This window comes from Accipiter gentilis, chromosome 28 (assembly GCF_929443795.1).
Source record: "Accipiter gentilis chromosome 28, bAccGen1.1, whole genome shotgun sequence".
NCBI lineage: Eukaryota > Metazoa > Chordata > Aves > Accipitriformes > Accipitridae > Astur > Astur gentilis.
The window spans coordinates 11,768,265-11,785,385 of record NC_064907.1 but is presented as its reverse complement, the minus strand read 5'-3'; the positions used below and the strand labels follow the sequence as shown (position 1 = coordinate 11,785,385).

The 17,121-nt window shown below is 40.9% G+C and overlaps 1 protein-coding gene across 2 annotated transcripts in view; it reads right to left on the bottom strand.

The window, feature by feature from the left end:
- Nucleotides 1-16,380, bottom strand: part of SIPA1L2 (signal induced proliferation associated 1 like 2) — a 151,206-nt gene extending 134,826 nt beyond the window's left edge. Inside the window, exon 1 of one of the 2 annotated variants that reach the window (XM_049831065.1) lies at nucleotides 16,312-16,380. The gene's annotated coding sequence lies outside the window, so the exon portion shown is untranslated. Of the gene's footprint in view, nucleotides 1-15,395; nucleotides 15,473-16,311 lie in introns of those variants that run through there. The other variant, XM_049831064.1, reaches the window with a different exon arrangement.
- Between the last annotated feature and the right edge of the window lie 741 nt (nucleotides 16,381-17,121).

Here is a 17,121-nt window from a genome sequence, read left to right as displayed (position 1 = left end):
CATAACCCTACAGCTTGTTACCTCATAAACATGAATAGTATCAAGTTTTCTAATAAGATAATGGCATCTTTATTAACTTACCTTCTCCATGTGCTAGTAGTTTGTAAGTTTTGCAAATTGCTCATCTTTGATTATAAAAATATTATTAAAACATACCAGTGACTACAGCAGTCACATAGGAGAGAGGAAAAGAAGAGTGAAGGAGCAAGGAATCTCTGTCAAGGATACCATGGTTGTCATTAAACTTATGAATAACCTCCAGAGTACAGATACTAACTGTATGTGCCAGGCAAGATGTTAAAACAAGAAAAAAAGAAAGAAAAAATCCCCTCATTCTACAGGAGACAAGACCCTTCAGTCAAATTATTCAAAATATCGATGACATACAGAGCTCAAGAGGCTTTCATCACCATCATACCTGAACATCAGACTGTTTATTTATTTTAATATTTCATCCATGTGATAAAGGGTACTAATCCTATGGGTATCATATAGAAAAAAAGGCCAAGATTTGTATCCTGAAAAGTGTTTAGGCATTTAAAATTTATTGAATAAACAAACAAAAACCCTATCATCTTTGTGAACCATATACAGACTTTCTGATCTATGGAACCTCCTGCAATGTTTTTATTTCCTCTAACTGACGAGACAGAAAATCATTTAAAGCCTAACTAGCTTGAAAGGACAGAACATTCTCCATAAATTTAGAAAAAAGCATACTACCATCTACTCCTTTATTGAAAGGACATGCTATCACAGGAAAAAGATTTTTAAAACAAAACTGAAAAAAACCTCACTCTGCTGAGATCTCTTATATTACATTCTGTACAAGTCCCCTAAAATACATGGCTTGAAAAGGAATTTCACTGATTTGCCAGTGGTCAAGAAGCAACCTGTGCTGTTGGCCTACTCAGGGGCTGGGAGCATGTCCTCTTGGCAACAGTAAATGTGAAACCTTATGAGCACGAGGCAAGAAGCAAATCTGAGCACACGCTTCCCAGCCAGAAGGCACCCATGAGCGGACAGTCAGCTGTCTTTCACCAGGAGGTACGCACTGCCTCCAGCCTCTGGAGAGACAAACAACACAGCGTGCCGCTCTGGGTGCAATAAAACACCCAGGTCTTAAGTGAGTTATGCTGTTGTACCACAGGCCTACGCTTTTTAAACAAAGAAGAGAAGTGATTTTTTGTTCTACAAGTGGGTAAAGGCAAGTCAGTAGAGGGGTGTGGGAGACAGAATAGAGCACGAGTGAAGGGCATGAAAAGTTTTACTGTAGAATGAAAGACTGTACGTGGGAGGAGGAAAGTATTAGAGTAGAAATTATGTTATTACAGTTTAAGAAAAAAATGCATTCTAAACAGAATTTTTTTTTAATTTATTGCCAAAAAAGTTGAAGGCCATAAACGTTTTATTAGAAGCTCAGGTTTTAGGTTTCTTAACATCTTATAACTGCAAGGTTTTACTGTGGTCAGCTCAACAATGAGAATTTTTATATTATTGCTATAAATCAGCCAGGCTACTGGCAATTAGTTGCAATTTTGTTGAAATCTAGTTTAAATGAACAAAAACCAAAAATACAGGAAGCTGTGTGTTTATTTTGGTGTATGTAACCAAAACACTGGTATGTGATCAGATCTGTGAGTCAAACTATTAGAGCAAGCAAAAGCTGTAAAAATGAAACACTGAAAAAAAGTAACCATTACAAGATAGTAATCTGTGATCTTTCCATGGAATTTAAATGACAGCCATACTGCTTTTATGAGCAGAAAAGGGAGGAGAGATGGGGGGACAGCCCAAGGGATACATATTTTTTTCACCTCAAGCCTCAAGCTGAACCTTAACAAAAAAACATAAAGAGCAAAGTAGGTGCTGCTGACATCATGCTTTTAAACCTCCAGTACAACAGTTCTCAATCACACTTCTTTAGTAGCATGGGGGTTTTGGTGGGTTTCGTTTGTTTTGTTTAAGCTCCCTGCAATATAATTTTCAGCATAGTTTACAGTTTACCAGATCTTTTATTGACTTGTTTGGCATTTTTGGAAACTTGAGTGGCGTTCTTCAGGGGTCAGTATTGGGACTGGCGCTGTTTAACATCTTTGTCAGCAACACAGACAGTGGGATTGAGCACACCCTCAGCAAGTGTGCCGAGGACACCAAGCTGTGTGGTACGGTCGACACGCTGGAGGGAAGGGATGTCATCCAGAGGGACCTTGACAGGCTTGAGGCACGGTGGGCCCGTGCCAACATCATGAAGTGCAACGAGGCCACGTGCAAGGTCCTGCACATGGGTCGGGGCAATCCCAAGCACAAATACAGACTGGGTGATGAGTGGATTGAGAGCAGCCCTGCGAAGGACTTGGGGGTATTAGTGGGTGAAAAACTGAATATGAGCCAGCAATGTGAGCTCACAGCCCAGAAAGCCAATTGCATCCTGGGCTGCATCAAAAGAATTGTGACCAGCAGGTCAAAGGAAGCGATTCTGCCCCTCTGCTCTGCTCTGGTGAAACCCCACCTGCACTACTGCGTTCAGCTCTGGGGTCCACAGCACAGGAAAGACATGGACCTGTTGGAGCGAGTCCAGAGGAGGGCCACAAAGACGATCAGGGGGCTGGAGCACCTCTCCTATGAGGACAAGCTGAGAGAGTTGAGGTTTTTCAGCCTGGAGAAGAGAAGGCTCCAGGGAGACCATATAGCTGCCTTCTAGTACCTAATGGGGGCTACCAAGAAAGCTGGAGAGGGGCTTTTTACAAGGGCATGTAGTGATAGGACAAGGGGTAATGGCTTTAAACTGAAAGAGGGTAGATTCAGATTAGATGCAAGTAAGAAATTCTTCCCCGTGAGGGTGGTGAGGCACTGGGACAGGTTACCCAGAGAAGCTGTGGATGCTCCATCCCTGGCAGTGTTCAAGGCCAGGTTGGATGGGGCTTCAAGAAGCCTGGTCTAGTGGAAGGTGTCCCTGCCCATGGCAGCAGGGTTGGAACTAGATGATCTTTAAGGTCCCTTCCAACCCAAACCATCCTGTGGTTCTATGATTTATTTCTGCAGGTTTTATAAGACACATTTACTTACAAAAAGCAGCAACTCTACTCTGTCTCATTTGTGAGCTGGCTAGCTGCAGAACTTGGTTTGACATTATGTTCCAAGGTCTGCTTTGTCCTGTATATTCCATTAGCAATTGTGCCAGCCTTAATAAAATCAAAAGATTAGTTGGGCTGCGTGAAAGAACACAGTTTAGAGCAAGGAAGCTCACATTTCACAGCTACAAAAATTCTAGGCAGACTGTTTAAATTTTCAGGTGAAACACATTTTGAAGGTGAAGCACCCTTCAAAAACTGGGCAGATTAAGTAGAAACCCATAGTTTACCTTCTGGCTTTCCAGTTTGACAGCATCACTTTATATCCTTTACCAAGTACCAGTTACTGTATTCCATATTCCAATGTATATTCACAGGTGGGAAAGCAGATAATTGCAAAGTGAGCAAGTACTTATAGAGCTTTCAAGCCTTTTTTTTTTTTTTTTTTTTTTTTTTTTTTAGTTTTTAGGTAAAGGTTTGAAACTACACATCAGATGGAAACAGTTACCAATTCTGATATCAGCTAGCTAGGATGAGGTTCAGCAAAGGTGAAACAAAATGACTGGTTTGAAAAACATGTCATAAGAAATCAGGATTCAATACTGCCATTTTCTGAAGGTTCGATGTGAGATGATGTAAATATACTGAGACCCATACAATACTGGAAGCTACTCTGCATGTGAAAACCTCATTCTTGCACTAACCAAGGCCACACGTTAGGACACCATTTTGCACTTAAGGTACTATTCTGTATCAAAATCATAATAGCAGGACATTAATTTGGAGCATATCTCTATTTATGTCAAAGCTGGAGGAATGTTTTAAATAAACAATAACTGGTCAAATCAAATCTTTTCAAAGACTTAACAATTCCCTGTTGATTTTGGAAGCCTGCTTTTCATGGATTACTTTGTCAACTATTGTTGAGGTGCAGCAGCCTTCCATACTCCTACCACTGTATTTCGAATTACTATACTGTCACTGTTTGGTACATAAGCCACACTCGACCTATTTAGGAGCTCAGCAAGAGCTACTACTTCAGCTGGGTTCCCACAAGCATCAAGGAAAGGCTGGCTTAGGAGCTGCAGCTCTACACAGTAGAAAGATTCCCTAGATCAGCTCATCAATGGTATACAAAAAAAATTGCTGTTGGTACAACCTGGAATTAAGAAAGTATCTGATATGGTATCATACTGAAAATAGAACAAGTAGAGAGACAACAGGCTGTCCTGAAAAAAAAAAAAAAACAAAACCAAAAACCTAAAACATTTTATTAGATGAGGCCTAAGATCAATCTTGGAATCAGTCTTACCTCGTATTTTCAATAACGACCTTGACACAAAGTGGAAGTTATTAATGAAATACAAATATAACACAAAGTTGAGAAGCACTGGCACTGCAAAGGAAGGTAAAAAAAGTTATAACCAAGAAAGAACAAAGTTACTTTTGAGGAACAACTTCATTGCACTTTTATTTTATGTTTGAAGCCACTCCCTCAAGAACTACAGGATAAAATTTTGATCAGTCTGACAGCCCATCAGCAGAAAACACCAGAAAGAATAACCATGACATTGTATTCAACGTGAAGACACAACTGCACAATATTTCCAGTAGAGACAAAGCTTTAATACCATTTTATTTGCCATGGACAAGACTGTGTAGAATCCTGCTTAAATTCTTCTTAGCCATAACAAAAAACACACAAACAGAACAAGTGTAGAAAAGGGCCTTCTGTTCCCCAGCCACTGTACGGTACAAGAGGAAGCTAAGTGTCTTGTTTAGAGACTGGCTAAAAATTTGGCTACATTAACCTCAGAAAAATGAGGTCTGACACAGCAAGTTGTCTGTAAGTATCAGGAAGAAAGAAAAAGTATTTAGGTTAAACAAGGATATTGGTAAAAATCAAACAAATGAGCTGCAATCTCAGCATGTGCTCCACATAGAGGTTCACAGGAAATTCTGGTCCACAGTAGAGCGAGTCCCTGAACAGCCTTCAAGTATGAAGCCTACAAGTATGAGATGGGAGAAAAAAACAAACCAAAACAATGGCAACCCATCAGTAAATGAAAATTGAGTGCAACTGATTTATGAGAGAGATCAATGATGTAGATGTTTCCTACAGCAACTGGATTAGATAAGAACTGAGTAGTTCAGTTCAGGGCAAAGGAGGTTTCAGGCTAGGCCTGCTGATCTGTACCTATCATCAGTCTTAATTCAACAATTCTGGAGATCTATCAGTTTAATAAAATTAATGGTTTTACTCCTTTTGTTGAAAATATCACTCGAAAGGATATCAGACTGAGCTTCTCCATGTCCTCTCACCTTTAGCAAAAAAAACTTTCAGAAGCCAAGTTGTAACCCTCTCTGCCAAGTGACAAGCACTATCAGGGTTATTTCAACTTTAAGGAATTTTACCCTAAAGGAAATTCTTTCCATTCCCTTTCCTGTTTGTTATGCTTAACTCAGCATTCATTTACAATCTCTTTCATACTGAAGCTGAATGTTATACAAAACCCTGAATTTTTAAACACTTAATAAAATGGATTATAAAAACCAAAACAGAGATCTGAAGATCTGGTTCATGCTTTGGTAAACATAGAAATACTTAGAAGTATAATTACTGTGAAGTTGGATGAGCAGGAACAGGAATCATCTCAGTCTTCTGAGGTTCTGCTGGCTCTTGTTTATAGTTAACAAAGCTAAGAGGTTAAGACTGAACATAAAAAGGTGCAACAGCAGCTGTTTTCAGAACTGAACCACTTTAATTTGGATTTTTAAATAATTTGACAAATCACAACATATTTTTTTTTCCAGCCACGTGGATGACTAGCATAGATTATCAAAAGTTTCACAGTACTAAAATCAGTAGTCAAAGCAAAAGAACTAAATACAAATGTAGGTTTGACTGGTCGAGAGCAAATTTCAAACTCACATGTCCTGCTCTTTAACAGTAAAACTATCTTTTGGAAGAGATCCAACAGAATCACTCCATAGAAGTTCACACATTCAAATTCTAGTATTGCTAATCATGTTTTAGAATTCAGTGACAAGGTGAGCAAAGTGTATCTGAAGCCAAACCTGAAAGGATGCCATTTTCTTTAAGTGCTTCTTCTTTTGTTAAGTACCATAGTTATAAAATATTTAACTGCCAATAATTTATTTGGGAATTCTTGTCAACTGGTTTAAACAAAGTATAATATGAGTATGTAATAGTCTATTTCATAGTCTTTTAAAAAAAATCTTCCCAACTTCATAATAGCGAAATATTCCATACAGATATTCTGTACTATAATAAAGTGTAAACACAGTACACTGGAATATCAACTAAAATTCTCCATTATCAGACCAACTATCAGAAAAAAAGTTGTGATATTTCACAGAATTCACACTGGAAGGCACCACAGAACATCATCTAACCCGGCCTCCTGCTCAAAGCACTGAATTCAGGCCGACTTGCTTAGGGCTTTGGCCAGTCTGGTCTTAAAAACTGGAAAGGGTGTAGATTTCACAACCTGCCTGCACTACCTGTTCCAATTCCTTAAGTGTCCTCAGGGCGATTTTTGTTTCCTAGTGCCAAATCAGAACCTCACCTGTTTTAGATTATGACTACTGTCTGTTTTCCTCCTGCCAAGTACCTCTGTAAAGGGCCTGGCTCTGTCTTCTTAATAACCTCTTAGGTATCACCTTAGAAGGCATCTATGAAGTATCCCCTGAGCTTTCTGTTGTCCATGCTATGCAAAGCCAGTTCTCTCAGCCTCTCCGTATGTGCTGCAAGCCCCTCATTTTGCTGGCTCTCCACTGAACCAGCTTCAGTTCACTCAATGTTTCTCACGTATTTGGGGAACCAAAACTGGATGGGTTATATCCAACATGGTGGTCTATGGAATGCTGAATACTGGAAATCCACTGGCTATGCTCCTGTTCATAAAGCCTAGTATGCTGCTAGCATTTTTCACTGTGAGAGTCAAGACTGACACAGTGACTCACGTCTGTCAGAATGTATGGGTCCCTTTCAGCAGAGCTGCTTCCCAGGCAGTCAGTCCCCACCCTGTACTGTTGCAAGGCGTAAGAACATGCATTTATCCTTGTTGAATGTCACAAAATTCATTATGGTTCATTCCTCTAGCCTCTCTAAACTGCAGAACGCTGTCCTCAAACGTGTCAACTACTCCTCCAATGTGATGTCACATGCAAATTTGATGAGGATGCACTTCATCCCCTCCTCCAGGTCATTCATCAAGGTACTAAAGAGGACAGTTTGTTGGGATGTTCAGCAGTACTGCACAGTACTCCACTTGTAACTGCTCTCCAGGTGGAATACGAACCATTAACTGCTATGTTCTGAGCCTGACAATCCAGCCAGTCCTCCCATCCAAATCACAACATTGCAGCTTGGTTATGCAGATGCGGGAAAACCATGCTAAAAGCCTCGATAAACTCAAAGCAGATTATGAGTAAACTGCCATAAGCAATATTAAATCTAATCTGATGGCATTTACAGTTTCAGCAGTATACAGAAAGGTCCCAGGACTATTGATAAGCATACGAAAGGTACTCAGGAACTTCATGCAAGGCCATTGTAATTACTGCTTGGGCAAGAAAAAAAAAAAAAGTCCCCATAACAAAACAACTGCACTAGATTTTTTCCAAATAGGGAAGAAAACATAGGACTAAAGAAAAGTATGTTTATGCATAAAACAGAAAGGTTTTAAGTTTCAGAATCTGCAAATATAGTCCATGAAAATAAAAACTAATTTTAACCCCCAACCAGGGAAACCCAAAGTCATTATCCTCCTTATACATGAATGATGAAATGGGCAAGACTTCACGTTATGACCAAAAAAAAAGCAATATAAAGAATTACTTAAACAAAAGTTAAAACTTATTTATCAATTTAATTGATTAGTATTTCATATACAGCTGCAACAGATATGTTGACCTCTACTTAGGGGAGTTCTAGTTGAGCAAATTTTCACACAGTGACCCACAGATGACTAGGAGCCTGGAAAGCACCTGCTGAGAGTCCATGAAGAATGGTTTGTCTGGTGGAGTTGTTTTTTCAACCTTATAACCTGCTGTTAAGTCACAAAGAGGACTATCTAACATATTTTAGATGTCTCTTATTATTACTTTTCCCCACAGTGATTCCTGTAGCTGCCACAAAAAATTCATACAATTGTACAGAGAGACGTGTTTGAGACAGCTGGTATGGAAAAGAAGTGGTTCCTGAGACTCTCCAATTTGCAACTTTAAACACCTCTGACCTACAGGCATACTGAATGTTGTAAAATGAGTAAACAGGAACATCATCACTGTTGGGTACAGTCTACATAAGAAAGAGAACAACATTACCATTAAGCATCTATTTTTCCAGGAAGAAATTATTATTACTATGCATATATGTAAATATTCTATTTTAACAGTCACAATATTTTAATAGGCACAAAGTAAGGCAGATATTCAATTAACTGTTTGTGAATACAAAGACACAGTTTGTATGCCCATTATCAGGCACAAAAGTACACTCTCCACATTGACAGCATTAATATAATCTTATATATTTAACAATACTTTAAAAAAAGCAGCAGTAAAATTCAAAGTAAAAACAAAACACTTTACAAAGTGCTGCATCCAGTTGCTGCAAATCAGTATGATGGAAAGAATGGTCAGCTGGTTTTAGGAGTTATTTTCTAAGGAAACAAGCCTTATGCAATTACACAGTGCAACACCTCCCTCCGCCTTAAGATTTTTTTGAGGTGGCTGTTTGACTCAGCAAAATTTGATAGAAAAGATAAAGTTTCAAGGGTAATTATGCTCATAGAAACTTTTAAAATAAAGTTACACAACGACAGAGAAAAAGCATCCCAAGTGTGAGAGAAACACTGACATTAGCAAAATGATCAAATCTGAGAATCTCACAGACTAATGAAGTACTGCTTGCCCTTCACTCCGAAATCTCCACCAAAAATAATGATTTCTGGGAGTCCAGGGTAAGAAGCCAGCAAAAGCTCAGAATTCCAGAAGATCCCTGTGCTCTAACAGTAGACACCTCATCTCATATAGAAAACATTGTTGGAGCTCGATTTATATTTGATAGCCTGGGGTTTTTCAGTGTAGCATTCTGAGCAACCACCTGTACGGCTCTTGACCAGTTCAGATAATCTCATCTATCCTGTTTCCTTCTTGTGGCAAACTGATTAAATTCTACATCTGACGAGAAGTGGAAATGAGCAAACCTGTTTTCACATCATTACATATTAGACCAATCACTATATTTACCCCACTTTGTCTCACCACCTTTAAAAAATAACCATTTGAAATGGTTTCCTATAAGGCTGTGTGATTCAAGGAGATGTACAAATATACTAAAAAAAGTTGTTGGGGGGAGGGGGTGGCAAGTAGAATATGAGAGGGAGAAGACACCTCTGGAGTAACCTGCCTGATCTCAGAAAACTGGCAGCCAGATAGAGGAGAAAACATTTTCAGCATTGACAGGTTTATCCCAATAGCTTCTAATTCTGTCAGCCAGCTTCCACAACTGAATGCAGATGCCTATGTATCTCTGCCAAATTACTCTGTGAATGGACTGTTGTTTCAGTTGTCTGAAAAGGGAATTTGAAATGGAAGGTTACTGTTTTGATAAAGGATTTTAACTACCTGGACATCACTTATTTGACTACTACAGCTCAACCCAGATTAAACAATTTGAAGATTAAACTAAGGGATATCTTTATATCAACAATATAAAGGAAGCTATGGAAGTGCAAAAATAAGTCCCATGTGTTAGCATATTTTATGAAATAAAAAAAAATTCCTCAAAGTTTTTTGAAAGCTTTCTTCATAGAATTCTCCCTGCTGAACGTCACAACAAGTTTCCCACCCCTGCACACATCAACAATCTAAAAGTTATTTCAGTTGAAATTATTGCACCTCTTGCATATAATGACCGCATGCAGAGAAGCACCTTTGTAGTCATTTAGATTGCTAGATGTATTAACAGGCATTCTTCTTCTCACTTACCACGTAACAAGAACAGTAGGTCTTCAAAATGACAACACTAAAACAGTTACTGTATGGCTTCTCATTGAACACCAACTTCATAACAATGTTTTTGTCGAAGACATGACAAACTAAACCTAACAGAAATCCCCAGTGGTTTCACTTGTTAGCTCCAGTGTCAGACTGGAGCACACTCACGTAACATAGCCTTAAACTAATTCCTACCTTGTCTCAACTCATATCATATGCTCCATACTGCCAAACATAAAACATTTTTCTCTGAGCCTCAGACAGAAGAGAACAGAGGAGTAATGACAATACTGCTGAGAAAATAGGCCATGGGTTTGTAAATACAATGGGTTGTTTTGCATTAGTCCAATGAACAAAATTATTCTCACACTGGGTTTGCATTCATCATCAATTAGAATTTTTACATGACAAACCCAGAGCATCCTGCTGAACCCAAATCACAGCTGGCAATCCTGCAGCCCAATGTGGCAAGGCAGCCACTCTCTTTGAAACAGCTCCCTCCATTGCTATAGAGAAAAACCACTAGGAACAATAATAATAAGCTGTTGTCCTGACAACCTTACAAAGCAAAACCCAAGGCTTACTTTACTACAGCAGAAGAGCAAGGATAACCTGATCACCGCAAACTGTTCCTAACTCTTCAAGAGCAGCTGGCCACTGCAATAAGCAAGACCAGCACAGCAAAATATGTACAATTTCCTACATGCTGTAGATGATATGCACATTATGCATGAGAATGTATGCATATACACAGCCACACTTCCCCCCCCACACTTTGTGTCACACTAATATTGTAATGAGATTTCATGCTAAAACATGTCAGGAACTCATTTTCAGTGCTGAGAGGCTAGAAAAATACTTAGGACCTCTCTTTTCCTTGAATGTATTTTAGGTATCTAAAAGTAGGAAATAATTAGTTTTGAACAGAAAGCCATAAATGAAAACAGCCAGATAAGAAGAATGTGATTAAATAACTTGTAACTCTCAGGTGAAAAAAAAACCCAACCTAAACAAATGGAAAAAACCCACAAAACCAAATAAACACAGACTGACATTTCCTCTCTCACAAATGCCTTCTCCATAAAATATAGGAGACAGAACTGCTTTTGCAGTGACAGTTTTTCGAAATGCAGGATTCCTTCTTACTCCCCCACATGAAAGGAAAAAAAACAGCAAAAGTATTTTAACAATACATGGATTTATAACACCTATACAAAGCTTTATTCTGTCCTTACTCACCTTAATTGCCATTACGTTCTCACATCATTTCACAATTTATCTTATTTGATTGGAGTGAATGTAAAAATCCAACATGAAATACAAGGTGGCCCAGAATCTCCTTTCCCTCTCATATATATATGGAATAAATGAGTATTAAAAAAAAAAGCAACAACCAAACCAACAAACCAATAAAAAAACACCAGAAAAATTGTATTAAGGTGTTGAAGAGCATATACTAGATTTTAAAAAAACACATTTTATTCCATTTGAATTAATCTGTCACAGAACCTCTAGCATTCTCAGAGTACCTTTCCGTATAAATACATTTTATTAAGTACTCTAATCTGTTGTTTATGTAAACTGTAAAAGACTTCTATAATTTCATCACAGGTTGTATCAGGTTTAAAATCAAGGTTGATGAACCAAAATGGAAATGGAAGGGCAAATTGTTGAGTTGTAGGAGAGCTTTGTATCTCTATTATGTGTCCTCTAACATAAATCTCATCAAATCATTTTCATATAACTTAAGTCTGAAAAGTCACATTGTGAAATACCTATGATTCAAAAGCCTCCCTAAAAGAGGAGGTAGCAGGCAGGCATTATCACAATCCACAGCCACTGTGCCAGTAAGAATTTGGGCAGCAAAGGGAGAGGGGGAGGAAGGAAGGAACAGCAAATAATCTAGGAGGATTATACAAATATCTGCAGAGCTGGATATGTCACTTTGCAAGATCCAGGACAACAAATGAAGACATTATATAAGAAAAGATTCAAAGTCAATGGCAAAACTCCAAGTCCTGTGCTCAGAATTTCATTTGAGCTACTGAGGGGGATGGGAAATCATGGTAACTTCTGCTACTGCCGCCTTCCAGCCTCCTAGCTACCACAGGACAATTTACCTTTCCTCCAGCTTTCTTCCAGATTCCCTCACATCCAGAACAGCTGTGCTATCTTTCCACATGGCACCTCTCAGCTTTCCCAGCCCCCACCCCACCCCACCCGAAAAAAAAAAAAAAGTACAGGTGATTTTCTTCGGGAACATAGAATCCCCAGTTAACAGCAAATGCCTACTTCACTTCAAACATCTACTATTCTTAAAGTGTTTTACAAGCATCAGACCCAATAAAGCTGTTTGCTTGCAGATCCAAAAAGATGGGACAGCAGCTGCTTACATTTATTACGTGTTCAGAAGATTATCTCCGTACAGATTCAAGACATTCTATAAACAAGACCTTTGATTATGTATGAACTGATCACTATTTAAGAAATTCCAGAAAACCAGAAGAATCCACATATAAATCATGAGTAGCTAACTGCTGATGTAATTACACTTTCATGATCCAAACAAGAGTCTACATATCTTCTAGTAAGAACTATGGTGCGAAATAATCACAATGACATTTCTGCCTACTGCTGTTGTGTCTTTAGCTAAAAAACTACAAGAGTATCACCAATTATAATAATCCTTCTCAATCTTCAGTTCATTCAATTATGCCTGAAAACACCTTTAAATCTGGGGTCAGTGCTTTACTACAAAGGAAGGCAGGGTCTCTCTCATTTACTTCTGTCAGGGTAAATCAGATGTTTAACATTCAGTTTGCTCTTTCACAACAAACTAAAAAAAATAAGACAGCTATTCATATGAAGTCCTAGCAATTCTTGAAAATGTAACCAGTCATACAGCATCAACACTGAATGTCATCAGGAATTAATGTTATTCTTAATGCAACCTATGTGAAAAACTAGTATTTTTTAAAATAAAGAAAAACATGAAACAGACTTTTCAATCTACTGAATACAAATTCTACAGTCAGAGCTATACATAATAACAGTCCTCATGAATTCTTCTTATTGGATTCTTGGATTTGGTAGACAGTCCTCACAGTATTATTTATCAAAATAATTCAGGTAGAAAAAACAGGGTAGAAAAAGACTCTGAGGGGCACCCCTACCCTAAACTTCCTGAACTGTTCAGATTTATAAGATGGGGTGAAAATTCCCTTAAAAATAGAGAGATAAACTGAAGTTTGTCTTAACTTTGCAAGAGGTAATGTTTTAAAGAATCAGATATAAATTATGCTACCTAACATATCAAAAATTGCTACGAGTACAATACTGCAATACATAAAATAAACAGCCATCTCCACTTCACTGATTCACAACCCAGCCTGCCCAAATATTTTAAAATTGCAAAGCGTTTTAAATTGCAAAAAGCAAAAACTGCATGGAAAGAGAAAAGGGCATTTGTCAAATCATTATTTCATTTCGAGCTATCATTGCAGCTACTGTTGGTAATCTTGGATGACTAACACAAGAAACTAGATAACCCAGCGCCACACCCTCTTTCCACAATCTGTAACTTCTCTTATATTTTCATATTAACATACCATTTCTCACTCAATATTACCAAACTAGATCACTCATTGGTAAAAGGTAGGAATCTACCAAGAATATTTAAACATCTAACCATCCAAATATAATATTAATTCTAGCCAAGGCAAGGAGGAAATATTTACTTTTTCCTGCAGTTTGAACTGCTGATCTGCCCTTAAAAAGCTTAGGTGCAACGCCCAACTGCTATGTCCAATATGAAGCTGAAAGTGAAAAAATGAACTGTCTCAGTTCACTTGTAAAGGTCAAACAGCAAAAGAAAGGGATGGTTTTGCCTGTTTGACCACTGCTTTGCTTAGTTCCTCATTTGACTCTCTTCATTTGCAAGAGTATTTCACAATGCACTTGAGTAATGGTATATCAGTAAATGTCTACAAAGAAAGACCATATTACCTTTCTTTCAGGAAAATAGAACAGAAACCTTTAAAAACACTCTGATTTGCACAGTAAGCAAATACCAGCTACAAAGAGTTGGTTTTGTTTAGTTCTAGGTTTCACATTATACCCTTGACATAGATGAATGACATGATCTTTAATCGATCCAATGCGATTGGTGAAACAGTCTGGCATCCTTACAAGCAAGTATTCCTTCTTGTTACATCTAAGAGCTGCATGACCTGGTAAGGTAAACCACTGGGCATGCAAAACTAAGACAATACATTCAGAGACCTCTCTGAAATCTAGCTTTATATGAATACTACATAAATTATAAATCAACTGTTGTGGAGCCTAAGTGATGTTTAAATATCCATAATGCATTACAGCTCTTGATGATTTAAACATGTTTGCATTAATAATAAAAGATATTTCAAAGATCAAATTTAAGACTGAAGTATTTCAGAGAGAGCTACTACTAGAGAAGCAAACAGGGGGGCAAATAACTCATTTCATTGACAACAGTCACAGGTTTGGAAAAACATGAGAAATAGATTAATAAGGCATCAGGCCTAGGCATTCCTATATCCAGCAGGGTGTGATGCACTACGTTTCTGAATCCAACTCCAAAATGCTTCAGTCTAAGATAGTAAGGTACAGAATCTGGGAAAAAATAGCTGAACAAACAACATTAATGCACTACGGTCCTTTCTAAAATAAGTCCTTCAAACTAAGCAACAACTGTGACTGAATTCTTGGGTTTTCCTCATTTTCAAACATCCCTCCTTATCCAGCTGCCTTCCTCTAAAGCAACCTAAATATTTTGCAGCACTACCTTCCAACAAACCTCCTTTAGATATTGGTAGTACATATATAAAATAATGTCCATAAGCAACAAGATGAGCTGATCAAAACAATGAATTATGTCAGCTGGTAAGCAAACTTCAAATTCTGCTCTGGTCCAGTCAGTGCAGAACTGATCAAGAAGGTAGGTTACTGTTCAAGCGAAGGAAAAAAAAAAAAATACAAATAGAGAAATAGTAGGCTGCAGAGAGAGATTACATGCTTTCCTTCTCTGTTGGATATCTGATATGAGAAAGCCATCTAGTGTTAACTTTTAGAAGTGAAAATTGCGCACAAAAGAGCTCAGGAGCATTTACATGTGCAATTTTCTTCAACTTTGCGTATCTTCTGCATCATAAAAATAGAACTCGTTTCCTCTAGAAAACCCAGGCTGAAAGCAAATATTCAAACTACTAGCGTGTTAACATAAACCAGCATCAAGTACTAAGCTAGTTTACTGACCTACTCCGTGAACGTTAATAGCCATATCTGAAATTTGTCAACTTCAGAGTTGTCTTTGTCGAGACTGCGTAAGGCTATTTCCACATTCACACGGACATACACCACCTCAGCAAAACGCTGCGGAGCACCACAGAAGAGGTACAGAGCCAGGAAAATAAAATCTAAAGCAAAGCTGAGCTCAGCTGACTATCATTTCACGAGTCAAAGTTTGGAGAACGGACCACCGAACACGTATCGGAGTGCTGCAAGATAACAAAGAGTGCAAAAGGATACAGGTTGCGCCTCGTACACAGTAACTAAATAAATAACATTAAAATCACTTAAGGAAACTGCACGGGCTAAAGAATCTTTCCCTCGGCTACCCCAAAAGCTCGGCGGTCCCCACCGCACCGTCTCCGCTCTGAAAAACAGCTATACCCCAGAGACGTCCGATCTGGGCAAACTTACTCCGTAATTGCCATTATTCTTTAAGTGCGCTTCGGAGACGGCAGCAACGTGACAGGGCGCAGAGCTGCTGCTGCTGCTGCGGCCGGTGGCAGAACCGCCCTGGCAGGTGACCGGCGACCCCACGAACACCCCCGCCGCCCCCACGGGTATTATTTATGCAGCAGATCACGACTCTACTTATAAATAGGAGCGAGCCGGGGCGAGGACGGGGTGCCGGTGGGGAAGGGGGACCCGCAGCTCCCCGCCGCTTCCCCCGCCCGCGGAGCCCGGAGAAGCCGCGTCTCCCCCCCAACGGCACCTGAGGGGAGAGGAGATGGCGCACACACACACCCCCCCCCTCCTTCCCAAACTGCTCCCGAGCCCTTCCCGGCAGGGAAAGCGCTCGTACGCCCGCACCCCGCCCGCCCGTCGTCTGTCCCCGGCCCGTCCCCGGCCCCGTCCCCCCGCGGTGTCAGGCACCGCTCCTTACCTGGTGCTGCCGCTGCTGCTGCCCGCTCTCCGGCTGCTCCCGCCGCGGGACCCCCATGCTCCCCGCGCCCCCTCCCTCCTCCCCACACAGGCTTCTCTCCGCGCTCCACCCCCACCCACCCCCCGCCCCGCTCCGCTCCGCTCCGCTCCCCGCCAGCGGCGCGCGCTCCTCGCCGCCTCCCGCGGGACACGCAGCCCGCGGGGCGCCGGAGCCGTTAACGGAAACGGGAAAGGGGGGGTGGGGGGGGGGGGAGGGAGGGAGGGAGGGAGTGGGGTGTGAGGGGGGGTGTCCGTTGGGGTCTCGCGGGCTAGGCGGGCGGGCGGGCGCGCCGCCGCTCCAGCTCCTCCTCTCGTCCCCCCGCCACCCCCTGTCCTCGCGCTCGCCCGCTGCCTCGCGCTCTGCCCGGCGCTGGGTCTCGAGTGCGCCTCAGCCGCCGGACAGGGAAGAGAGGCGGAGGGAGGGGCGGGAGCAGCACCGACACACACACACACACACACGCTCTCGCCTTCCCTCGCACACCCGTAAGCCCCACCCCTCCGCGCCGGCACCGCCTCTCATTGGCTTCGCCGGCTCGGCCCCGGGGGAACGCGAACTCCGCATTGGTCACTCGCGCTGTCGCGCAACCAAAACACCGGGCCCCGCCCCGCGGCGTGCCCGCCGCCTCCCTCCTCTCCCCCCCCCCCCCCACCCCCCGCCCTTCACCCACCAGCGGCGGGGGTCGCGGGAGGGGATCCCCGGGGCGTCGCGGGGCTCCCCGGGGCAAGGCTGCGAGTTTGCTAACAGAAGCGAGTAACAGGTGGGGTGGAGGGA